The following is a 26,601-nucleotide window of genomic DNA, read 5'->3' on the forward strand; positions in this document are numbered from 1 at the left end:
CTCTGGGACTCAGTTTTCTCATCTGTGGAATGATGGGTAGAACTAAATGGTCCTACCCTGAGGTACTTTCCAGCTTTAAATCGATGAGCCCAGATTTATTTATGTGAGGATTCTGAAAGGTGGAAATGAAGGGGGCAGCTAAGTATCCCAATGGATAGAAGGTGAGTCCTGGAATTGAAAAGTCCTGTGTTCAAATGTGACCTCTGACATTTCCTAGCTGTGTGACCCTGTGACAAGTCACTTCACCCCAATTGCCCAACCTTTTCTGCTTTTCTGTCTTACAGCTCATACAAAGACAGAAAATGAGGGTTTAAAAAAAGGTAGAAATGAGGAAGAAGTTAGGTCCATGAAATGGTTTGGATGACCTAAGTTCAAATCTGGTCTCAGACACTTACCAGCTGTGTGACCCTGGGCAAGTCACTTAACTCTGTTGGTCTGAGTTTCATCACCTGTAAAATGAGCTGGAGAAGAAAATGGCACAGTACTCCAGTATCTCTGCCAAGAAAGCCTCGAATGGTGTCCTAAAAAAATTGGACATGACTGAAAACAATAGAACGACAACAAAATGCATGAATAGAGAACAATTAGGCAAATGGTGGAAAGGGAGAGGAAGGGACATACATTTATTAAATATCTACTATGTGCCAGCCACTGTGCTAAGGGCTTTACAAATATTATCTCATTTGATTCTCATAGCAATATTGGAAACAAGTGCTATTATGAGCCTCATTTTCTATTAAGAAGACTGTGGCAGACAAGTGACTTCACCTGCATTTGTCAGAGATTAAGTGACTTGCCCAGGGTTACTCAGTTAATAAGTGCTTGAGGCTGGATTTGAACTCAGGTCTTCCTGACTCCAGAACCAGTCCTCTATCTACCTAGCTACCTCTGGAATTTTGCCTCTAATCCCTCAATAGCTATCTCACCCTGGAACTTTCCTCATTGTCTGGGAGCTTCTCTTATCCCTAGAACATCCCTTTGCCAGGCTGGTTCCCTTTTCTCATTGGTGAATTCCTCCTAGAACCTACATTTTGAGGAAGGGCCCAGACAAATCATGTTTCACTCTCTGGAGTTGATTATCATGTCCTTTATGGGACACCTTCGTCTTCCTCACTCTTCAGTCCCTTTTGTGTGTTGTCCTCCATTAGAATATAAATTCCTTGAGGGCAAGGATTGTCTTTCTTTTGGCCAAAATTTGTGTCTTCAGGGCTTAGTTCTGTGCCTGGAACACAGTAAGCACTTCATAAATGCTTGTCACTTTGCCTTGCCTTTTTTTTTTAGACATTGAAAAAAATTTTAAATATTTTTCCATGTTTATGGGATTTATTCTTTCCCCTCCCTTTTCCCCTTCTTCCTCCCAGATCTGACAAGCAATTCCACTGGGTTGTACAAATGTTATCACTTGGTACCTATTTCCATATTATTTATTTTTGCTATGGAGCAAACTTTTAAAACCAAAACCCCAAATCATATACCCATATATACAAGTGATAAATGATAAGTCATATCCTTTTCTTCTGTGTTTCCGCTCCCACAGTTCTTTCTCAGGATGTGGATAGCATCTTTCTCATAAGTCCCTCAGAATTGTCCTGGGTCATTGCAGTGCTACTAGTAGAGAAGTCCATTATGTTGGATCACTGCACAATATTTCCCTTTCTGTGTACCATGTTCTCTTGGTTCTGCGTGTTTCACTCTGCATCAGTTCATTGAAGTTCTCCCAGTTTGTATAGATATCCTCCAGATCATCATTCCTTACTTGCCTTGCCTTTCAAAAGGGAGTCACTGAAGGTTTTGGAGAAGGGCAATAACATGGTCAGACTGTGTCTTATAAAATTGTTTTGGCAGCTTTGTGGAAGATGGGATTGGAGAAGGGAGATACTGGAAGCAGAGAGAACTGGGGTGAGGGAGGAATTGCAGGTGGCTCCATTTTAATTGGTCTTTAAAGAATGAATAGAAATTCAAAAGTCAAAGGAAGGGAAGAAAAATGGTTTAGGCATAGGGAACTGTATAACATGAGCAAAGATCCAGAGGTAGGAGAACATAAGGCAAGTTCAGGGTGGTAGGGAATAGTCTAGTTTGACTTGAGTGTAGAGTTTGGGAAGGGAAGGAATACAAGAGCAGGTCAGGAAGTCTGGGTAATTCCAGATCTTAGAGGACATTGAATACTAAGCAGAGAAATTGGAACTTGACTTGGTAGGCAATCAGAAACCACTGAAGATTTATAAGCAGACCATGGTTGAATATATTTATGAGATGTATATACAAGGAAGATTAATTTGGCAGTGGTATAATAATAAGAAGAAACATTTATATGGTGTTTACTAAATGCCAAGCACTCTTCAAAGAATTTCAAAATTTCAAAAAGAATAACTCCAGAAAGTAGATTCTATTATTTATAGATGGAGAAACTGAGGCAAATAAAGTTTTTTTTTAAAGTGACTTGCCCAGCATCACACAACTAATAAGTATCTGATATCATATTTGAATTCAGGTCTTTCTGACTCCAGGTGCAATGCAGCCCTCTATCCACTGCAACATCTAGATGGTCTAGGTCTAAGGAGGGGTTCTGATCTTTTTCTGTGTCATGGTCATCTTTGGTAGTCTGGTAAAGCCTATGAACACTTTGTCAGAATTAAAATGCATAAAATAAAATACGTAGGACTGTAAAGGGAACCAATTATATCAAAATATGACTATCAAAATATTTAAAAAAACAAGTTCACAGATTGTAGGTTAAGGACCTCTGATAAGGGAAATAGTGAACTGTCAATCATGCGGTGACTGTTTTATGAAATATTATTTAATAATTTTATGCAAAGAGGATCCTTGATACAGGGTTCAAGTATGTCTATTCATTCCTGTGGGGAACTGACTTCATTACATCAAAGTCATGTGACTAGGGCTCCATGAAATGGAGCATATTCAGGAGGTGAATTTCAACTAGTAGGTGGGGGCTCAGAGCTATTTGGTTTGGACAAATTAATAATAACTATACCTTTTAGTCTAGTGAGAAGGTGTGAATTAAAAGAGACAGAGAGAAAGGTAGGGGTGGGGAGGGAGAAAAGAATCATTTATTCTTGGGAACCAAAGAGCTTGGCCCCTCCCAATGCTTCATTCTTTGGGGGAAGTTGAGAGGCTTAGCTGGAATAACAAAGAAAATGTCTGAGTGGAGGCATCTAATATAGAAAATTTCCTTACAGTTTAGCAGACAAATGGAGGAAAGATAGGAGGGTAGCTGAATAGACCTAGGAGACATTTAGAAGGATCAAGAGAGGCATTTTTTTTTCATAGAAATGGGGAAACCTAAGCAAGTTATTTCAATCTTTTATTCATTTCTTCACTCAATAAGCATTCATTAATCACTTACTGTGTGCAAAACTCTACGCTAAGTACCGACTAAGGACTGATACAGGTCTTCCTGGAATTCACAGTAGGGTAAAATTGGACCTCTCTTTGGCCCTCAGTTTTTTCTTTGTCAAATAAAAGGGTTGAGTTAGGTGATCTCTTAGGGCTAATTCCAACTCTAAAATTTCATGATTTTACAAATGCTTCACTGATATGTCCCTGACCTATATTCCTCAAGGTCCACAGGGAACCCAATGGGAAGAAACGGGTTTAAATCAAAAGAGAGTTAGCCATCCATAAAGAAGAATTCAACTACCATGGTGAAAGAACAGTGGGTGAGGGGATATGGAGAAGCCTCTGTTTTTAGAACTATCCTTGAGAAAAAGAAACATTCATCTTCCTGAAGGTAAGGGATTTAACCCAGTTAGAAGCAGAGTGACAGCAGAAAGGATGCTGGCTTTGACCTGGCCTCAACTCTTGTCTCTGTCACATATTACCTATGGCAATCAATATTGAGAAACACTTATTAAGCACCTACTATATGCCAAGAACTTTGCTTAGTGCTAGGGATATAAAAAGAGGCAAAAGATCATCCCTGAGACATCAAGTATGTCTCCCTTATTTTTCTTGGTTTCAGTTTCCTCATCTATAAAATGAAGATGTTGGGAAGATTAGACTCAATTGTTTCCAATGTCCCTGTCTGCTCTACATCTATAAATCAAAGGCAGCTGATGGCATAGCGGTCAGAACTGAAAGAGAAGTCAGGAAGACCAGAGTTCAAATCTAGCTTCAGACTCTTACAAGAGACCCTAGGCAAGTCACATAACTTTTATCAACCTCATCTGTAAACTGGAAATAATGACATCTACTCCCAGTAGTCTCGTGAGGATAAAATGAGCTCATTTCTATAAAGTTCTCTGCAAACTTTAAAGCAATTATTTTATGATAATAAATATTATGACTGTTACCATGATGGTGATCCTATGATTCTTCAAGATCCCTTGTATTCATCAGATTCTGTGATTCTGTATACAAATAGAAGGGAAAGAAGGTGGAGCCAAGATGGTATGCAGTGAACACTGCCCCTCTTCCCCACAGTTCTCCAAATACATTTAGGAAATGCACTAGACTGAATCCTAAGGGGGAAACCCAAGAAAAATATCACAGTGAGTCACTTTTCTAGGCCAGGTCAGCATAGGGAGACTGGAGGGTGGGGGAGGCACAGGTCTGGAGATTCTAGGGATGGATTTTGGTCAGGAATATATTCCAATGCAAGGAAAGTCTCTGCACCAATGCAAGAGGAATTACTGTCCCCTCCCAGGTCACTGAAACCTTGTTGAAGGGGCAGCAACAGGTGCCAACTATAGACTCTAGACTGTGTATTTAGAAAGGAACAAGTTCATCAACTTCAGAAGTGGAGATGGGTCTTAGTTCCAACTCCTATTCTTGTTTGAAGCCTGAAGAAGAATAAACAGGGAAGGGAAGGTTGTTTTGTCCTTTTGAATAAGCAGAGCTTTCCAGCTGGCTGGCCCAAACCCAAGTCAGGAACTTGCAGAGCTCAGAAAAGGGGAACAGCAAGCAGATTTTGTCCTGGATCAGACTACTTCAGGAACACTGAAGGTTTGCAGGTCTCCAGACTGAGCTGTCCCCAAGAGCCTAAAATAATACAATACTCAATACCCCACAAGAAAGCAGCAGTAGAATTATCCTAGACAGAAATCTGAAAGTAGTTTGGAGGGGCAGTGAGGTGGCTCAGTGGATAGAGAGCCATACCAAGAGATGAGAGATCCTGCATTTAAATCTGATCTCAGATATTTCCTAGCTATGTGACCCTGGGCAAGTCACTTGATCCCTTACTATTCTTTGCCTTGGATCCAATACTTGGTATTTATTTTAAGACAGAAGGTAAGGGTTTGGGGGGAGGGGTGGAAGTATCTGAAAGAATGAGAAAACAAACCAGAAATCCCATGTAAAAAGCTATTATAATGACAAAGACACCCAAGATACAAACTCAGAAAAAGAGAATGCCAACATCCACATACAAAGATTCAAAGAAAAACACAACTTGGGCACAAATTCAACTAGACTTCTCAGAAGAGACAAAGTAAAAGTTTAAAAGATTTTTTTTGTCAATGAAATGTATGCAAGAGGGAAAAATTGGAAAAGACATTAGAACTATGGAAGAAGGAAAGGAAATTAACAACTTGCCACAAGAAATATAAAATCTTTTTCAGGCAATAAACTTCCTGAAAATAGACTAAATAGAAGCTAATGATTCAATGAGACACCAAGAAATATTAGCATAAAAACCAAAATATGGGGAAAAATAGGGGGAAATATAAGACATCACAGAGCAAAAACAACTGACCTGGAAAAGAATTCGAAGAGGAAAAAAATAGGAAAGAATCTTTGGACTACCTGAAAGCTATGACCTAAAACAGAGCCTTGACATCTTATTTTAAGAAATCCTAAAAGAAAACTGCCCAGATCTCATAAAACCAAAGGGCAAAATGAAAAGAGACTCCATTCATTACCTGAAAGAAACCCCAAAACGAAAATTCCCAAGAGTATTACAAACAAAATCTTGAGCTTCTAGGTCAAGAGTGCTTTCAAGCAGTCAAAAAGAAAGAATTCAAATACCAAGGAGCCTCAGTCAGGATCACACACAATTTAGCACCCACAACTCTCAAGGACCAGAGAGCATGGAATCCAATATTCCAGGATGCAAAAGATGTAGGCTTCTAGCCAAGAGCAATTTACCCAGAAAAACCAAGTATAGACATACAAGGGGGAAAATAGACCTTTAATGAAATAGAGGACTTCTAAATACCCCTGGCAAAAAGATCAGAGCTATGTAGAAACTTTGAAGTTCAAATATTAGAGTTAAAAGAAACATAAAAAGTAAAACATGGACAAATGATGATAAAGGTTAATTAAACAAAGATAATATGCTTACATTCAAATATGAGATGATGTATGTGTCCCTTATGAACCCTGTCATTTTCAAGGGATGTAGAGGGAGTCTAATTAGACAGAAGTCCTGACTTTGTATGTCTCAATGATTGTAAAAGAAGAAATGAAAGGAAAGGGAAGAAGAATATGCCGGGGAATAAGGAAGAAAAAGGAAGGTTAGAGAAAACTGTCTCACATAATTGGATTGTGCAAATAGAAGTATATATCTCACAAGGAGGAAGGAGGTGAGAGTGATAAACATCTGAATCTTATTCATCTGAGGTTACAGAAAGGAAAGGGGGAAAGGGAGAAAAAGGAAATAGAAGGAAGTTAGATTAAGGTAGGAATTAGTCCTCAGCAAAACAAACTCTAACTGAGAATGTGAAAAAATAAAAAATATAGTTCTTTTTTGAGGTGAAAAGGATGAGAATTTGAAGTGGTACTCATAGAGGGGGGAAGATTTTGGTTTTATAAATATGATAGAAAAATATTGTTTGTAAGAAAGAACACAGGTGCTGGTTTCAGAGAAACTTGGGAAGACTTGTATGAACTGATCCAGAGTGAAGTCTCATCAGAACCAAAGAAACAATTTATGCATTGACAACAATTTGATAAAGACAACTTGAAACACATAGGATCTGATCATCATAATAACCAACCACAATTCCAGAGGACTAATCTTGAAACATGTAACCTATCTCTTGACAGAGAGGTGAAAGACTCAGAGTATTGATTGTGACATACATTCATTTACATGTGTATATATATAGATATATCCAAACTTACACAATATATGTGTATACATGCAAACATACACAATATATGTGTATACATCCACATATCCCATTGTTAAATTTATTATGGTTGGACTTGAATATTTAATTGGTGGTCACCAGGGATTTAATTTCTAAATCCCAAAATGAATTACTAAAATAAAATGTAATTTATGGTAGCTTATTTACAATAGAGGGAATATATTAAGGAAGAAAGAAAAGGAGAGAGAGAGAGAGAGAGAGAGAGAGAGAGAGAGAGAGAGAGAGAGAGAGAGAGTGAGAGAGAGAGAGAGAGAGAGAGAGAGAGAGAGAGAGAGAGAGAGAGAGAGAGAGCGCACGCGATCTGGCTTCCTCTGAGCCAGGTAGAAATTCTAAGTCCCAACCAAGTAAAGATGATGGGCCTTTCTCAGAGGTTCACACCTCCAAAAAGGTCAAGGAAGGAAGTCAGCCTTTAAACTCCTCATAGTGACTGTCTAAAAGGAAAGCAGTCTGAGGTCTCCTGCAGGAGCAACTCCAGGGGTCCAGTTCCACAGCCAAGTGTCTTCACTCCAAGTCTCAGTGTATGCCTTCCAGTCTCTTCTCAAGAGTCTGATAATTCCTCCAGTCTCTCCTCTGAGTGACTCTTCTTCACTCCAAACCCGAGTGACTGATCTATCCCAGTACAACTCCAAGTGACTGAAATGATCTCTCCATTGATTCTTGTGTGCCTCTGTTTTCTCTATTTAAAGACCTTTTTCTCTTATGTCACCTCCCCTAAATTTTATGCTTACCAATCACAGCAGACACTCCTCTTCAGGACTGCCCACTCAATGTATGAAATTGGTGTTCACACCTTTTGTAGTTAGTTAGCATCTTTTTGTGGTTAGTTAACACTTTTGGGTTAGTTAACACCTTTTTGTAGTTAAAATGGGTACATCTACTTTAAATTCTGAGTTAATGCTTTGGGGATTAAAATCTAAAAACAGAGGATTACAATTCAATTTTCCCAATAAAGGAAGACCTAAGTACCTTCATTGTTACAATCAGGAGATAGCTAAATCCAATCTTCACACCCTCATGGAGTGCTAAACCTGGAGTCAGGAAGACATGAATTAAAATCTGGCCTTAAACACTTACTAGGTGTACGACTCTAGGCAAATCTTTCAACCTCTCTTTGTCTCAATTTATTTAACTGTAAAATGAGGATCATAATAACACCTAAGTTCCAAGGCCATTGTGAGGGTCAACTGAGTTGATAAATAAGGAGCTTTGCAAATTTCAAAGTTCTTTATACATGCTAGTTATTATTTTTGTTTTAAATTTTTTTTAATCTTGAGAACTAATCTCTCAGTTCTCTCATTGGAATTTGGAATATTGAACTCATAGGAGTTTTTATCATCATATTTTTCTCAGTTAGCAGATACTAAGATTGGGAGAGGGTCTGTGAAATTTGTAGACATCGAAAGTGTTCTCTTTGTACTAAAAATGATTGGGAATTACTGTATTAAACCACATTGCCTTGCAACCATTTTGATTCCACAAATTATTTGACAGCCTTCTAAATAGTCATTGCTTTCCATAGAAGGTGTATGTCACATACAAAACTTGCCAGATTGGTCTATTCATTTAAAAATTAGTTAATTGAGCTGCCTAGCACAATAGAAACCATTATGGCTAATTCCCTAGCTTCTAGTGCCACCCCATATCTCCAAATTACTTTGTATTTACCTTTAAATATATTGATTATGATCAAAGATATCAAAGATATTGATTTGTGTGTGTGTATGAGTGTGTGTGTGCGTGTGTGTAAAACCCTTACATTCCATCTTAGAATCAATACTAAGTATTGATTCCAAGGCAGAAGGAACAGTAAGGACTAGACAATGGGGATTGTGACTTGCCCAAGCTCACACAGCTAGGAAGGATCTGAGGACAAATTCAAACCCAGGACCTCCCATATCTAGGCTTGGCTCTCGGTCCAATGAGTCACCTAACTGCCTCAATCATATTTCCTTCCCCCAAACCCTTACCTTCTATCTTAGAATTGATACTAGGTTTTGGTTCCAACACAAAAGAGTGGTAAGGGATAGGGGTTAAGTGACTTGCCCTAGTTGGCAAAGATGATAAACAATGGGGAATGTCAGCATTAATAGGGTTGTGGGAATGAGGAAAATAAAGAAATTAACATTTATTAATTGCTTACTATGTGTGGGAAACTATGAAAAATGGTACACTGGTGCATTGTTGGTAGATCTGTAAAATAGTACAATCATTTTGAAAAGCAATTGGAATTATGCAAATAAAGTGACTAAAATGTCTATACACTTTGACTTTGAGGTTCCATTAGTGGACTTACAATATAAAAGCTACCAGTAAAAAATACTTGTAAAGATTAAAACATTCACAGCAAAATTCGTTTTTCCTTTAACTTCCATCCTTTAGTCCTGGTTCTGTTTTTTTCTTTTTTCTTTTTTTGTCTTTTGGTGTTTTTTGTGGCCAAGCAGAATAAGTCAAGAATCCCCAAAACATAGAATCTTTAAGTTGAAAGGGACTTCAGAGACCATATATCCCAAACTAAACTAATTTAATCCCATTTTATGCTAAAAAATCTGAAGAACTCCCTTCCCTAAATTCAGCAGCATTAAAGATGGAGTGTGAGGTAGTGGAAGGATTGCTGGACAGGATGTCAAGAGACCTGATTGAATCCCCTCTCTGATACTTCTTAGTTATGTGACAATGGGCAAGTCATTTCAAGTCTCTGCACCTCAGTTTTCTCATTTTATAATGGGGATAAGAATACAACTACCTAATTCATAGGATCATAGATCTGAAATTGGGAGGGATTTCGGAGACTTATCTTCCATATTTTACTTCTGAGTAATGATGAGGATGCTAGGTGAGTAAGGATGGGGTAGCTAGGTATTGCCATTGTGAAGAGAACCTGGAGTCTGGAGTTAAAAAGAGCTGAATTCAAATATAGCCTCAGACACAGAATAGCTACATGACCCAAGGCAAATTAATTATCTTGTTTGCCTCAGTTTTCTCATCTGTAAAAATGAGCTCTGAAGAAAGAAATAGCAAGCCAGTCCAGTCTCTTTGCCAAGAAAACCCCAAATGGGGTCATGGAGAGTCAGAAATGACTGAAAAAATGACTGAACAACAAACAATAACAATGATGAGGAAACTGAGGTCCAGGATGGATAAATGACTTGCCCAAGATCTCTCAGGTACTAAGCATCAGAGGTGGGATTTGAATTCATGCTCTCTGACTCCAGAGGCTTTGTCCCACACTTCAGAAAACCTTTGAGAACTCTATCAAGTAGGAGACTTGGGGTTTTTTGATCCACACTTATGACTTCATCAGTGTAGGGTGCCCCCAACATAGAAACTCCCCTCACCAAAGCAGATCAGCAACAACTTTAGTCTTTAGAGGGCTGCTTGGGCCATAGATTGGTCAAGAGATTTGGCTATAATAATATAGGAATGCATCCATGGTAAGACTTGAACCCAAGTCTTCCTGACTTTAGGGCCAGCCTTCTATCCACTGCATCATACTGCATCACTATAACAATATATGCGATTCTCGCCCCCTTAACTGATCCTCCTATCCCATGATTCCCAATACTTTCCCTTCCTCAATTTCCCACTTCAATGAATACACTCCAAACTCTTAAAATTCAACTATGATAATAATGCAATATCCCTCTGACTGGGGCAAAGACCAGAGGAATCAACTGGCTCTCTAGCCTTGCACACTCCATTCGTGGGCTCGATGATTTTTAAAAGCAGAGAAACCAACCAATATGGATGTACCCTGAGATCAGCTCACAAGCCACACTTAAGCTCTTTGGCATCCCTCAGTTAAATGGGAAACCCCAGGTTTTGGAGACATATTGATTTCATCAGGCATCTATTATTTGACTTTAAGTACCTATGTCTGTTGTACTTAATATACAACGGTTTAATTTAAAATGCATTAGTTTAATAAAAATGCATAAAATAGAATACAATGGCATTAGCTTCCATAAAAAAATTCAATTTCATAAATATTACCTCGTGTTAAAATGCATTGATTTCCGGGAATATATATCGGTCAAAGGTAATTTACATCAGTTTGAATGGAAATGTATCTGTCTCCATACATATGTATTAGTTTAGTCAAATGTATCCAATTGTGTAAAATATTGGTTACAGAAAAATGTATTCCAAAGGAGTGAGTGGTGGGTGGATTTCTTTTCCCTCCTCAATCAAACCTTGAACACATGGGTTCAGGAGCCCTGCTCATTCCAGGCACCGCCACTTGGTGCACGGAGGTTAATTCTCTCTCTCTCTTTTTAACCCTTACCTTCCCTCTTGGAGTCAATACCGTGTATTGGCTCCAAGGCAGAAGAGTGGTAAGGGCTAGGCAATGGGGGTTAAGTGACTTGCCCAGGGTCACACAGCTGGGAAGTGTCTGAGGTCAGATTTGAACCCAGGACCTCCCATCTCCAGGCCTGGCTCTCAATCCACTGAGCTACCCAGCTACCCCCACCGAGGTTAATTCTAATGACACCTGGGCTTGGGTGTAGATGCGAGGACTCTTGCACAGAGAAGGGAAATGCTACATCCAGGTCCTTGTGGAGGTCACCTCAGTGAACCTGCAGAGGAAGGCAGGATCTGAGTAATGACCTACAACCAATGGGGAAAGAGTTAGAAGTTCTTGCCATACCAGTGTGAATTTAACCATGAGATCTGCTGGCTAAGGGATCAGATAACATATTGGGCTAAGTTAAGAGGAGACGAGTATATAGTGCTGGGGTAAAACTCAAATAAAAATGGAGCCCCCTCACCCATATGTAAGGGTCCCTGCTCCCCTATATTGACTCAGTTTTAAAATATGGAAATTTAGACCTAGGTTCAAATCTGACCTCAGACACTTCCCAGCTGTGTGACCCTGGGCAAGTCACTTGACCCCGATTGCCTAGCCCTTACCACTCTTCTGCCTTGGAACCAATACACAGTATTGACTCCAAGACGGAAGTTAAGAGTTAAAAAAATAATAAAATAAAAATAAAATATGAAATTTAGATTTAAAATTTAGTGCTATTTATGTTTTTTATCTAATGCTAAATAATGTTTTATTTTTTCTAAATACCATTTTTGACATCTCTGGCTTATAGGACAAATGATAATTGCTTGCCTTTATATAGTACTTTAAAGTTTTCAAAATGCCTTATAAATGTCATCTCATTTTATTCTCTAAACAACCTGGGAAGTATGTGCTATTATTACACCCATTTTACAAATGAGGAAACTGAGGAAGGCAACAGAAGAGTCACTTGCTCAGGTTCACACAACTATAAGTGGCTGAAATTGCATTTGAATCCTGGATTTCCTGACTCCAGCTTCAAGGCTCTGCCCACTACCCCATCTAGCCATCTAGGGAGTCATCTGAGGACTTCTGTTCAAAATGGCTAGACTGAGATGTTGTCTTTAGTTCCAGGCGCCATATTTAAGAAAGGCATTGATTAGAGCTTTGGTTGTGTGGCTGGCTGACTTCTATGGCCTCTCATTGCTGCCAGCATCTATCCAAAGTTATAAGTTTCAGAGAATGTGCAGATCTGCATTGGTAGAAGGAATTTCCTCATCCTAGGAGTACCCTAAAGCAAAGGAATCCCAGGTCCAGTCTCTATCCTTATTTCTTGGCTGGATTTCCAGGCTCCCATCGTCCCCCATCCCACTGACTTATACCTTGTTGGCTCTTATCTCTTCCAAACTGCCCTTTTGGAGGTCCAAAGAGAACTGAGTCCAGGTGGGAGCTGTCAAGACAATCTCCTACAGGAAGCCTTCCCAACTCCTCTGAATTCCAGGGCTTTCCCTCTATAGATAATTTCCTCTCTATCCAATCTATTGCTTGCTTTATATAGATTTGCCTGTATCTTGTCTCCCCACCTCCCCCATTAGACTGGGAGCTCTCTGACAGCAGGAACTGTCCTTGGTCTTTCTTTGTATCTCTAGCACTGAGCACAGTGTCTGGCACACAGTAAGTGCTTAATAAATGTTGACTGACTGATTGACTTGGGGAAACATAAGAGCTGTCTTCAAATACCCGAAATCACTTGTCTGGGTCTCAGTTTTCTGCTCTGTAAAATGAGCATATTCAACTGGATGATAGCAAAGTACCTTTTGAGCCTTAAATCTGGGGCCCTGAAGTCTTCACTACTTGATGAAAGAAGCAAAGTGATCACAAAGGCTGGGATGCTTCAGGGGAATCAACCATGTTCTACTTAGCCTAAAAAGGCAGAACCAGGATCCAGCGGTGGAAATTACAAAGAAGCCAATTTGGAATTGATGTCAGGAAAAAAATTTCTATTAAAAAAAATTTATAACCTTATCTTCCATATTGATTCCAAGACAGAATTGTATTGGTTCCAAGGCAGAAGACTAGGCAATGGGGGTCAAGTGACTTGCCCAGGGTCACACAGCTGGGAAGTGTCTGAGGCCAGATTTGAACCTAGGACTTCCGGCTCCAGGCCTGGCTCTCAATCCACTGAGCTACCCAGCTGCCCCTCCCCCTAGGACAAAAAATTTACTAACAATAAAAGCTGTCCAAATGTAGAATGGAATACCTTAGGAGCATATAAAAAGATAGATAAACAAATGGATGGACAGACAGACAGATAGACAGACAGATAGATAGATAGTTAAGAAATGGATGGATGAATGGATAGGTAGGTGGATGGATAGGTAGATAGACAGATGGATAGACAGATAGATGAAGGAATAGATAGATGGATGGATAGATAGGGAGACAGGCAGATGATAGAATATTTATTAATCACTTTCTTTGTTCCACCATGTTGGTATGGTTTTGATTTGGTGATTAGAAAGTGGTTGGTCTGTGGGCTTGTTTCCTGGCAAGACAAGGTGAAATCTCATTGAACAAGGGCCCAAGAGGTTTTTAAGCAGAGATCAGATGATCATTTGCTGGCCACCCTTTTGTGGGGAGGAAGATCCCTTTCCACTCTGAGATTCTGGCTAAAGAGCTGGCCAATCTCAGGCTAGGAAGCTTCCGAGGTCCAAAGGTGCTGAATAAATGTTTGTTCACTATTGTGCTCCCTAAATACTTGCTGACTGATCGATTGACCATTGTGCAGACAAACTAGGTGATTGATTAGGCTTTCTGAGTTTTCTCAGGTTCTCAGGTGGCCACTTTATTTTGGTCCTTGAATTTAAGACGATAATTGTGTAGAATGGAAAGCACACTTAATTTGGAGTCAGGAGATCTGGATTCAAATTCCAACTCTGTCATCTACTGCCTTATGTGACCAGGGGTCAAGTCTTCCCTCTAGAAATATTGGCCATGTAATCCTGGGCCAGTCCTTTGACCATTCAGTGAATGGAGCAGTTAACTCTTTAAGCACCTAGATCTTTAAACCACGGAAAAGTTGTGGATTTGTTTTGGCAGGGAGTGTTTGTGATCAGGAATTCCCTTCCATGGTGAAACTGGATCCACAGTTTCTTTCATCTATAAAATGATCAGGGTTGGATTAGATTGATCTGTCAGACCCCTTTGAGCCCTAAATCTATTTGACTCCTTTCAGTAAATATTTGCTAAGTTCTGAATGTACAAATACATGGTGAAATATTAGAGGACCCAGACTCAAATTCCATTTTGTACAACTGACCTTCTAAGATCAAATGCAATAATATATTTGATAAAATGCTTTGCAAACCCTAGATGTCAGCTTGTATTTATCCCCATTTTATAGATAAGGAAGCAGCTGAGCTTTAGAGCAGTGATGAGTCTTGATCAAAACCCTTTGTCATAGAAGCGATGGAGCCCAGTCTTCTGCAGTGGTTCCTAGTTGAATGTTCTCTCCATGTACCTACTGCTACATTGTCAGGGTCCGTGAGAGATGACAAGATGTTTGAAAAATGGGCCTGACCTGAATTGTAGTACCAGCTATTCCACAACATCTCTGTCTGTCTATCTATCTACTTATCTATCTATCTATCTAAATTATCTACCTACCTACCTACCTATCTATCTATCTATCTATCTATCTATCTATCTATCTATCTATCTATCTATCTCCACCCATTTATCTATCTATCTATCTATCTATCTATCTATCTATCTATCTATCTATCTATCCATTCATCTATCTGTCCATCCATCCATTTATCTACCCATCTATCAATCCATCCATTTATGAATCTATCAATCTATCCATTTGTTTACTCATCTATCTATCTATCTATCTATCTATCTATCTATCTATCTATCTATCCATTCACCTATCCATCCATCCACTTGTCTACTCATCTATCTATCTATCTATCTATCTATCTATCTATCTATCTATCTATCTATCTATCTATTCATCCATTTATCAATCCATCTATCTATCTATCTATCTATCTATCTATCTATCTATGTATCTATCCATCTATCCATTCACCTATCCATCCATCCATCCATCCATCCATCCATCCATCCATCCATCCATCCACTTGTCTACTCATCTATCTATCTATCTATCTATCTATCTATCTATCTATCTATCTATCTATTCATCCATTTATCTATCTATCTATCTATCTATCTATCTATGTATCTATCCATCTATCCATTCACCTATCCATCCATCCATCCATCCATCCATCCATCCATCCATCCATCCATCCATCCATCCATCCATCCACTTGTCTGCTCATCTATCTATCTATCTATCTATCTATCTATCTATCTATCTATCTATCTATCTATCTATCCATCCATCCATCTCTCTGTCTCTCTCTCTCTCTGTCTCTCTCTCCATTCATCCATCTATCTGTCTACTCATCTTTGTCTCCATATCTAAAGATAAATACAGAGCTCATTCAAGTTATTCAAGGTACTCTTTACCAGGATATTCCCTAGGAACTGACTGTGTCTTGGGGATTACAAGAATGTAGAGTCAGGTATTGTTTCCTGAAAGGTAGAGCAGCTAAGTGGCCCAGTGGATAGAGCTTTGAGCTTGGAACCAGAAAGGCTCTTCTTTGAAAGTTCAAATCCAGCTTCTGATACTTACTAGTTATGTGACTCTGGGTAATGATTTAACACTGTTTGCCTCAGTTAGCACAACTGTAAAATGAACTGAAGAAGGAAATGACAAACTCCTCTGACATCTTTGCCAAGAAAGCCATGAATGGGGTCACAAGGAGTCAGACATGACTGAATAACAATTACTTGGGCTGATATTCAAGGGCCTGTCAGTCTGATCACTGAACACTCATAGCCAATTTTTCAAATGCCTTCCTTTCATCAACTCCTGTGAGGTAGAGGGTACAAGTTTTACTACCCCTATTTGACAGTTCAATCAGCTGAGGCCCTGAGAGACCAGACAATGTGACCAGGGTAAATCAGCATCAGAGAGAGCATCCTAAGCCAGTCCTCTCTGACTTCAAGCCTAGCCTTCTTCCTTTAGCCTCTCAGATAAGGCAACAATTGGTTCAAAGAGTCCCAGGAGCTCAGGTCTTTGGAAGGACTTCTGAGACCTCCTACTCCAAGCAAACCTGAAAAGTAATATCAGTCCACAACAAGAGAGACAAGTGGCCTTAGCTTGAAGGCCCATTGGAGGTGGGGAGGTGGAGGAGGAAAATGGAGCCCATCTCCTCTTGAGCCAGTCCATTTCAATATTAGGAAGTTTTTCCTGACGTCAACCCTAAATTGGCCTCTTCCCATGTTCTGTCTACTGCTACTGGTTCAGTCCTCCGAGGCCAAAGAGGAGGAATGAGGTACAGGAAGAAGGAGGACTTTGACCTTGCTGCTTCTTTCTGTGACCTGGGACAAGTTACTTCCACTCCCTCAGCCTCAGTTTCCCTCCCTGTAAAATAAAGGGAATAGCAACAAAACATTTGCATAATCCTGACATCATTATGATGAACAATTTTGAAGGACCTAAGAACATTGGCCAGCCACAATTCCAGAGGACTCATGTTGAGGCAGGGACGGGGATGGGGTGGGCACAGAGTGCAGAATGAGGCAGATATGTATTTGGACTTTGCCAATGAGGTGATTTGTTCTCCTGAACTATACATAATTGCCACTAAGGTTTTCTTTTTCTTTTCAATGGAAGAGGGGTATGGAAAAGAAGGAAAATCTATTTTCATGGCTAAAAAAATAATTTTTGTCAATGAAGGGGCTTAGAGTTACTGACTTCTGGTGGCTCTTCTTAGAGGTAGCAGGGTAGCACAGTAGATAAGAATTCTAAGCCTGGAATTAGAGACTTAAATTCAACTCCTGTCTCAGATACTTGCTTGCTATAGGGCCCTGGGTAAGTCATTTAACCTCTACCTGCCTCGGTTTCCTCAACTGTAAAATGGGGCTAATAGTAGCACCTACCTCTCAGGTAGCTGTGTGGATCAAATAAGGCAATGTTTGTTAAGTGTTTGGCATAGTTCATAGCACATAGCAGGCACTATATAAATGTTAGTTACTATTATTACTGATATTTTCTATCTTTAAATGTAAGACCTTTTCCTTATGACAACCCTTTAAATACATCAACACAGCATCAGTTAAGATCATTGAGGTTGGTCTAGAAGGGACCTCTGAGGCTAGTTTGTCCAACTCTTTCACTTTACAACAGGGAGAAACTGAGGCCCACGAAGAAATTGGGCATCTTGTCCAAAGTTAATTGGAAGATTCTGGATTTGAGCACAGTCTTCTGATTACCCACTGAGCAATCGTTTCTCTACACCATGCTGCCCTTGGCATTCACCAAGTCAGAAGGTCAACCAGCTTTATTAAATACCTACTGATAAGCCAATTTATTAAGCACCTACTATATCCCAGTGGGTAGCTAGGTAGTACCCTAATGCACAGAGTGTGGGACCTGGAATCAAGAAGACTCATCTTTCTGAATTCAAATCTGTGTGACCCTGGACAAATCACTTTACTCTGCCTGCTTCAGTTTCCTCATCTGTCAAATGAACTGGAGAAGGAAATGGCAAGCTAGCTGTGTGACCCTGGACAAGTCACTTAACCCTGTGTGCCTCAGTTTCCTCATCTATAAAATGAGCTGGAGAAGGAAATGGCTAACCAGGTGTGTATCCCTGGGCAAGTCACTTCTCCCTGTCTGCCTCAGTTTCCTCATATGTCAAACAAACTGGAGAAGGAAATGGCAAACTAGCTGTGTGACCCTGGACAAGTCACTTATCCTTGTCTGCCTCAGTTTCCTCATCTGTCAAATGAACTGAAGAAGAAAATGACAAACCACTCCAGTATCTCTGCCAAGAAAACCCTGAATGGGATCACAAAGAATTGGACACAAAGGACTGAACAACAATAGGAGATGCCTGGCATTCGTGGGCATCCAAAGAGTCCTTGCCCTCAAGGAGATCACAGTCTAATGGGGAAACAATATACATAAAAACAACTTGGTACATCCAAGACAGAGACCAGAATGAGGAAAAACACAGAGATGGAGAAGGGCTCCCCACTCCCACTCAGCTCTGGCCATGCTCTTCCTCTGGGAGGAAGACAGGAGGGGAGAAGGAAGAGTGGCCCAATGCTTAGCTCTCTATGAAAGGATCCAGTTCCCGGGGGCCAGACAGGGCATGCTTGACAGCTGTGGAATCCAGATGTTAACTACGGGAATTGCTTCTTTTTCTCTCCGGCGGCAGCATCTGGGTCTTTTGCTGCCTTCTATGATGGCGCCTGTACCAGTCCTCACTGACAGCTGCTCCTGCTTCTGGGATGGCGCTGTAATGATGCTTAATGTGGGATGCAGGCATCTATGGAACAGACACAAATTTATTGGCAATGAGTCTGATGACAGATATGAAGGCTAAAAGTGAACGGTTAATTTGCAGCTGCTTCTGGGACTCTACAGGTGCTACAAGGGGCAGGGGGGCTCAACACTCATTCCCTATTGGCCAGCCCCTGTCCTAGCAATGAGGAGTCAATTGTGGGGTCCCTCAGTTGGTCCATAGACATTTATTAAACACCTACTGTGTATCAGGAACTGGATTAAATGTTGGGATTATAAAGACAGTCTCTATATTATATACATTCTGGAGTCTCAGAACCTGAGTTCAAATCCTGTCTCTGATACTTACTAGCTGCGTGACAGCTAGTCACAATCATAAGGGAATAAGGGAATAAGAGAAGTCACAATCTCTCTAAGCCTTTGTTTCCTCATCTGTAAAATGAGAGTTAGATTCTAAGATCTCTGAGGTCCCTCTCAACTCTGCATCTAAGATTGGTGAGAACAGGCTGGATGACATTTTTATTTATGTCTCCAGTACAGAGTATAATATTTGGCTAATTTATGGGCAGGGAGAGGGAGCCATAAAGCACAGAGTCCAGGGTCTGAAACCAGGAACAAGCATCTTTCTTAGTTTAAATACTGTCTCAGACACTTTCTAGCTGAGTGACCCTGGGCCAGCCACTTACCTGTTTGCCTCAGTTTCCTTATCTGTAAAATGAGCTGGAGAAGGAAATAGCAAACCACATCAGGATCTTTGCCAAGAAAACCCCAACGGGCGGGGGGGGGTGGCAGCTGGGTGGCTCAGTGGATTGAGAGTCAGGCCTAAGAGATGGGAGGTCCTAGGTTCAAATCTGGCCTCAGACACTTCCCAGCTATGTGACCCTGGGCAAGTCACTTGACCTCCGTTGCCTAGCCCTTACCACTCTTCTGCCTTGGAGACAATACACAGCATTGACTCCAAGACAGAAGGTGAGGATTTTTAATTTAAAAAAACCCAAATGGGGTCACAAAGTTAGAATGAATGAAAAATGACTAAACAACAAAATGCTTTATTCATTTATTCATTCAAAAAACTCCACATGTATTAACTTAATGAAGAAAATGCTACAGTATTATTATCATTCCTATTTTCCAGATAAAGAAACTGAGGCTGAGAGAGATTAAATACTCCTGGTATCCGAGACAGGATTTAAACTCAAATCTTCCTGACTTTAGCACTTCTTCCATAATGCCTCTGAGCCACCTCTATAACCCAGAAATGCCTGGATTCAAATACTGCCTCGTCTGCTTATTAGGTCTGTGACTGTGCACAAGTCACTTCAGTTTTCTCAGACTCAATTTTCTTGACTGTAAAATGGGAATGATAATAACTTTAGCACTTGCCTCAAGGTATTCTTATCAGACACAAATGAGAGAATAAATGGAAGGAGTTTTGCAAACCTTAAAGTGCTACATCAATGTCTGGTCTTCTAATTATTTCCTCAAGATAACAGATTCAGAGCTGGAAGGAATCTTTAAAAAGACAAAATGGGGGGCAGCTGGGTTGCTCAGTGGATTGAGAGCCAGGCCTAGAGATGGGAGGTCCTAGGTTCAAATCTGGCCTCAGACACTTCCCAGCTGTGTGACCCTGGGCAAGTCACTTGACCCCCCTTGCCTAGCCCTTACCACTCTTCTGCCTTGGAACCAATACACGGTATTGACTCCAAGATGGAAGGTGAGGGTTTTAAAAAGATAAAATGTTAAAAAAAAAAAACAGACCCTAAATTTAGAGCAGGAAGGGTCATTAGAGGTCACATTGTACAAAACCTTCATTTTATAGATGAACAAAATAATGTGGAAAGGAGGGAAATGACCTGTTCCAGTTATACATAAGAAGTATTGGATTTGAATTCAGACCTGTCTGACTCCAGTTTCAGTACACTTTCTGCTACACCCCCACTTGTAGCCTTCCTCCCTCCCTCCCTCCCTCCCTCCCTCCCTCCCTCCCTCCCTCCCTCCCTTCCTTCCTTCCTTCCTTCCTTCCTTCCTTCCTTCCTCCCTCCCTCCCTCCCTCACTCCCTCCCTCCCTCCCTCCCTCCCTTCCTTCCTTCCTTCCTTCTTTCCTTCCTTCCTTCCTTCCTTCCTTCCTTCCTTCCTTCCTTCCTTCCTTCCTTCCTTCCTTCCTTCCTTCCTTCCTTCCTTCCTTCCTTCCTTCCTTCCTTCCTTCCTTCCTTCCTTCTTTTCTTTTTCCCTTTCTGATCATCTGAGCCTGAATTCACACCTTGGTGCAAAACCTCTGAACTCCGGTGACCTATAACCTTCACTCAGTTTTTCTAGGAGACATCACAAGTGAACCAGCACCAGTAGGAAGTAAGGGTCACCACCTCCAGCCTCTCTTCTCATAAAAAATGAGCGTAGTGTAGAGGATACAATCCTTGACTTGGAGTCAGGAAGGCTTGGGTCTAGATCCCATACTGCCATTGACTAGTTACTTGATCTGAGTTGTCTGCATAATAAGCCTCAGTTTCCACATCTGCAAAAATAATAAAACACATTCTATCTTTTTGAAAGGAAAATGCTCTTTTACCATTTTTAAAGTATTATAGAAAAGCAGTTTATAATTCTAACAGATCTCCATCTCAGCTTCTTGAGAACGATTCTGGTTCCACCTGCCCTCCACTCTTCAGGAATCCTTTCTGCTGAACCTCCTTGTTCTTTCTACAATGGGAGTTTAGTATTATGCTCATGCCAGTCAACAAGCTCTTACAAACAAGACCCATGTGTGGCAGACAATGTAAGCAAGCACTAGGGGCCCAAAGAAAGACAAAGACAGTTCCTGTCCTCAAGGACATCACAATCTAACTGGAGAGACATTTATGACTACTGGCATAGACTAGATAGATAGATAGATGGATGGATGGATAGATAGATAGATAGATAGATAGATAGATAGATAGATAGATGGATGGATAGATGGATGGATGGGTGGATGGGTGGGTGGGTGGGTGGGTAGATGGATGGATAGATAAGATAGATAGATAGATAGATAGATAGATAGATAGATAGATAGATAGATAGATAGATAGATGGGTGGGTGGGTGAGTGGGTGGGTGGATAGATAGATAGATAGATAGATAGATAGATAGATAGATAGATAGATAGATAGATAGATAGATGGATAGATAGATGGGTGGGTGGGTGGGTAGATGGATGGATAGATAAGATAGATAGATAGATAGATAGATAGATAGATAGATAGATAGATAGATAGATAGATAGATAGATAGATAGATAGATAGATAGATAGACAGACTGAGGTTCACCTGTGATAGATAGATAGATGGATAGATAGACTGATGGATAAATAGGCAGATAGACAGACAGACAGACAGACAGAGAGAGGGAGAGTCCATCAAGGTGATCATTTGCTTAGGCCAGTGAGAGAGCAGGTCACTTTCAAAGGTGATATGGTCATATCTGCCCACCCAGCTAGGTAAATGCACACATGAGGCCAGACATTTATGTGGGGCTTCATAATACTGATCTTTTTTCCTATTGTTTGATTCATCCCATAGTAACATAAAAGGACATGGGTTCAAATTTTAAATCTTATACTATTTACCTTAAGCAAATCATTTCCCCATCCAGGACTCAGTTTACTCTTCTATAAAATGAGGAATTGTACAAGATAATTGTTGTTTTTAAAAAACAAACTCTTTACCTTCTGTCTCAGAATCAATATTAAATAAAATTTAGAATTTTATATTTAGTAATGTATAGTTATTTAATAATTAATTTATCAATTTTATAATTAATAATTAATAAAAGTTAAGAATCTACTCTAAGGCAGAAGGGTAGTCAGGGCTAGTCAATTGTGTCTAAGTGACTTGACCAGGGTCACAAGGCTAGAAAACGTCTGAGGCTAGATTTGAACCCAGGTCATTCAAACTCCAGGCCTGGCACTCTATCCACTGTGCTAGCTAGCTGCCCAGATAAGATGATTGTTAAAGCCTCTCCCATCTCTAACATTCTCAGTTCTAAGCCCCTGCCTATCTCTATCATCCCTCCCAGCTCTGACATTCTCTCTTCTAAGCCCCCTCCCAGCTCTGACATTCTCTCTTCTAAGCCCCCTCCTGTCTCTGACATTCTCAGTTCTAAGACCCCTCCTAGTTCTGACATTCTCCGTTCCCTTGAACCCTGCCCAGGACCATAGCCTTCCTACCCTTTAAAGAGAGTTTGTTATGGTTTAACATTGCTGTTTTCTTCCATCCACTACACATATGCACCAACTCTCTGGGCTAAAAATATTCCTGACATTCTTTAAGGGGACTGTTTGCTGGGCCTGGGCAAGAGCTTCCCCTCTGAAAGATGAGAAATGAATTTGATTTTTCCTTTCTCCTTGCTTTTTTTTGTGGGAGAGGAGTGGAGGGTGGACAATAGTAACGTGGATAAGTAAAAAAGACCCTCCTGGCCCCCTCCAACCTTTCCTCCTCAGATTATATTTAGCCAGAGCCAAGTTTCAGAAGTTCTTGGGCTTAGAATTCCATTCCATTCAACAAATATCAATTGTTCCCGTTAGATTATAAACTCTTTGAGGGCAGGGACTGTCTTTTGCCTCTTTGTGTCCCCAGTTTAGCTCAATGCCTGACATACAGTAGGTGCTTAATAACTGTTTATTGATTGAACAACCACTTTCTGTCTAGTACTGTACAAAGGAGAATTGGGGGAGATACAGAGTTTAATCAACAAGAATTTGTGTGTTGGATGTGAAGAGAAGCATTGGGATGGATACAAAGATCAGAACGAGTTCCTGAGCCCAAGGAGCTTATATGATCCTAGGAAAGAAAGAGTACTATCAGGAAGTGGTGGCCAGGTAAAGGACCCTGGATTGGGGTGTTCTCTGGGATTGGGAATGAAGCCAGAAAGCAGAAGATTGCCCCACTTTCTAAGCATCAAGGATGGCATTGATTATTGCTCCATGAACAAGAGATGAAAAGTGATGGTGGGAGAGAAAATAGCAGAAAGGATGGATAGTCAAATAAAGTCCCTGTCCTCAGGAGTTTATACTTCTAATAGTGGAATAAGATGAAATTAAAATAAAATATGGTGAGTGCTAGATTTGGTCTGGAGACCTGAGTTCCTATCCTAGCTCAAACAATTCCTAGTAAAGTACTGTCACTTAATCTCTGAGACTCAGTTTCCCCATCCATAAAATGGGAATGAAAAATTTTATAGTCCATCTCACAGGTCATTGTGAAGAAAATGACTTATACATCTTCAATGGCTATCGAAATATGGGTCATCTTTGGTTATTATTTGATAATATATAAATTCTACACCAAGTTATAAAACCCAGCACTCGTTGAGATCTGAGGAGGGGACAAGACACTCATTCCCAGTAAGGAAGGCTGCTTTCAAGAATGGAGTTCTGCAACTTGGAGGGATTTATGAGAAAGAGCACTATCCACATCCAGAGGAAGAACTGTGGGAGCAGAAACACAGAAGAAAAACAACTGCTTGATCACATGGGTTGGTGGGCATATGATTGGGGATGAGAATATGATTCTTGCAACCAAGGAATAATGTTCTAAATTTTTTTTAAAAATGGAGTTCTGCTCTCAGACACCTCATAGCTGTGTGACTCTAGGCAAGTCACTTAACCCCCATTGCCTAACCCTTACTGCTCTTCTGCCTTGGAACCAATACACAGTATTGATTCTAAGAAGAAAAGTAAGGGTTTCAAAAAAAGAATGGAGATCTACATAAGACTTTGAGGCTTTTAAAATCCACCCTGCTTGTCTCAGTTTCCCCAGCTATAAGATGAACTAGAGAAAGAAATGCAAATTATCCTAGGATCTTTACCAAGAAAACCCCAAGAGGAGTCATGGAGAACTGGACAGGACGGTAATCCCTGAACAACAACAAAACCCACTCATTTGAAGTTAAGAAAGGGTTGACAGAAACTGGGAAGTTGAGGTTGGAGAAGAGGGGGCAGAGATAACTAGTTTCATTATTAAAAGGGCAATCTGTTGGAAGAGAAGTCACTCAATTGATTCCCCTTGGCCTCAGAAAGCAGAATTAGGAGCAGGGCAGATAAGATCACAAAGCATCTTAGATCAAGGGCTGAGAGAGTCCCAAATCCTCATTTTATAAATGAGGAAACTGAGGACTGGGGAAATAGACCTCCCCCAAAGGGGACAGAAGTAGTAAATCTCAGGGAGCAGCTGGATAGCTCAGTGGATTGAGAGCCAGACCTAGAGATGGGAGGTCCTGGGTTCAAATTGGGCAAGCCACTTGACCCCCATTGCCTATCCCTTACTGCTCTTCTGCCTTGGAACCAATACATACTATTGATTACAAGATGGAAGCTGAGGGTTTAAAAAAAAAAGGAGTAGTAAATTTCAGAGGAGGGATTTGAATCCAGGTCTTCCCTCCAGACCCAGCTTTGGCTTAAGCTAGATAAAAGAAAAATCTTCCTAATAATTGGAGCTATTCATCAGTGCCTTTGGACAGAGCAAACTCCCCATTCTGGAGTCTTTCAAGGGACAGACCAATTGTCAGAGGCAGAAGGGAGGTCAGAAAAGGACTGGACTAGCTTCTGAGGATCCCTTTGTGATTTCCTTTATCTGGTAGTTATTTGTTCCATCTGCACAATGGGTAGATATGTCTCTTATGGGAACCATCCATCAACATGTTCACCATGACGCCTCCTCCTCCTCCTCTCCATCCCTGAGGATGTCAGGTTAGTTTCAGATGGCGTCAAGATCAGGGAGGGAGGAGAGAGCTTGGAACAAGGAACAGCCAACAGAGATAATCCCAGGGACCTCCTGGGAAGATTCAGTGCTGTTCCCAAAGCAAGAGGGACTGGCTGTCTTCTTGGGTTAGGATTAACTGATTTTCTAAAGAGAACCTATTTTGGTTTTATGATTTTTTCTCTCCAGGCAGTGTTTACAATGTATATTTGCAGAAACAGAGAATATATGCCAAGAATGAGTCAAGAACACCAGCTCGCAGCTCACACGGTTGGCCATAAATATAATATTAGGATGAAGTCTGAAATTAATGTGAATCATTTCCCAATAAATATAGTCAGTTAGTGAGATTTTCCAGGATCACGGATGGGAGATATATTTTGGTAAAATATGGGTTTTTTATCTGTTGGGAACTAGGGGGAGAAAGGGCATAAATCTCAATGGGAGAAATATCTTTTATGATTATTCAATTCAGCAGTCTCTCTAAAAGCCTAAAGTAGATTCATATTTACAGTTCCTGGAAGCACCTGGTTTTTATATATTGGGGTACGAATTAGCATCCGAGCGGCCTTGTGGAAATCACTGACTTATACCCTTGGACAGTAATGATGTGAGAAGACCTCATGCTGCTGAATTCAGTGGGACTGAATTAATTTCATCTGCATCAGTGCGCAGAGCAAAATAAACCACACTCGCTCGCATGGCAGTGGCAAGGGAGAAGGAGCTGCTGGGAAGTCAGAGGCCCTGGTGTTACTGGGGAGTCGTGTGTTTCCCAGGTGCCACAATTCCTGCTTCTCGGAGAGGAGGAGGCGGATTTGGGGTCTTACGGATTCAGACAGTGTCACAACTGGGGATGACCTTGGAGCATAGAACGACAGAACCGAAAGAGACTTTAGGACAAGGAATGTCAGAGCTGGAAAAGGCTTAGAACAGGGTATGTCAGAGCTCTTAGGAGACAATGTCAGAATGGGAAAGTACCCTAAACAGTCAAAATTTTGTTTTCTCATTTCTTTTTTTATTGGGACTTAATGATCACACATAAATACAAACGTTAGAAAAGGAAAAGAATAAAAAGAGGAGGAT

This window comes from Monodelphis domestica, chromosome 3 (genome assembly GCF_027887165.1).
Source record: "Monodelphis domestica isolate mMonDom1 chromosome 3, mMonDom1.pri, whole genome shotgun sequence".
Lineage (NCBI taxonomy): Eukaryota > Metazoa > Chordata > Mammalia > Didelphimorphia > Didelphidae > Monodelphis > Monodelphis domestica.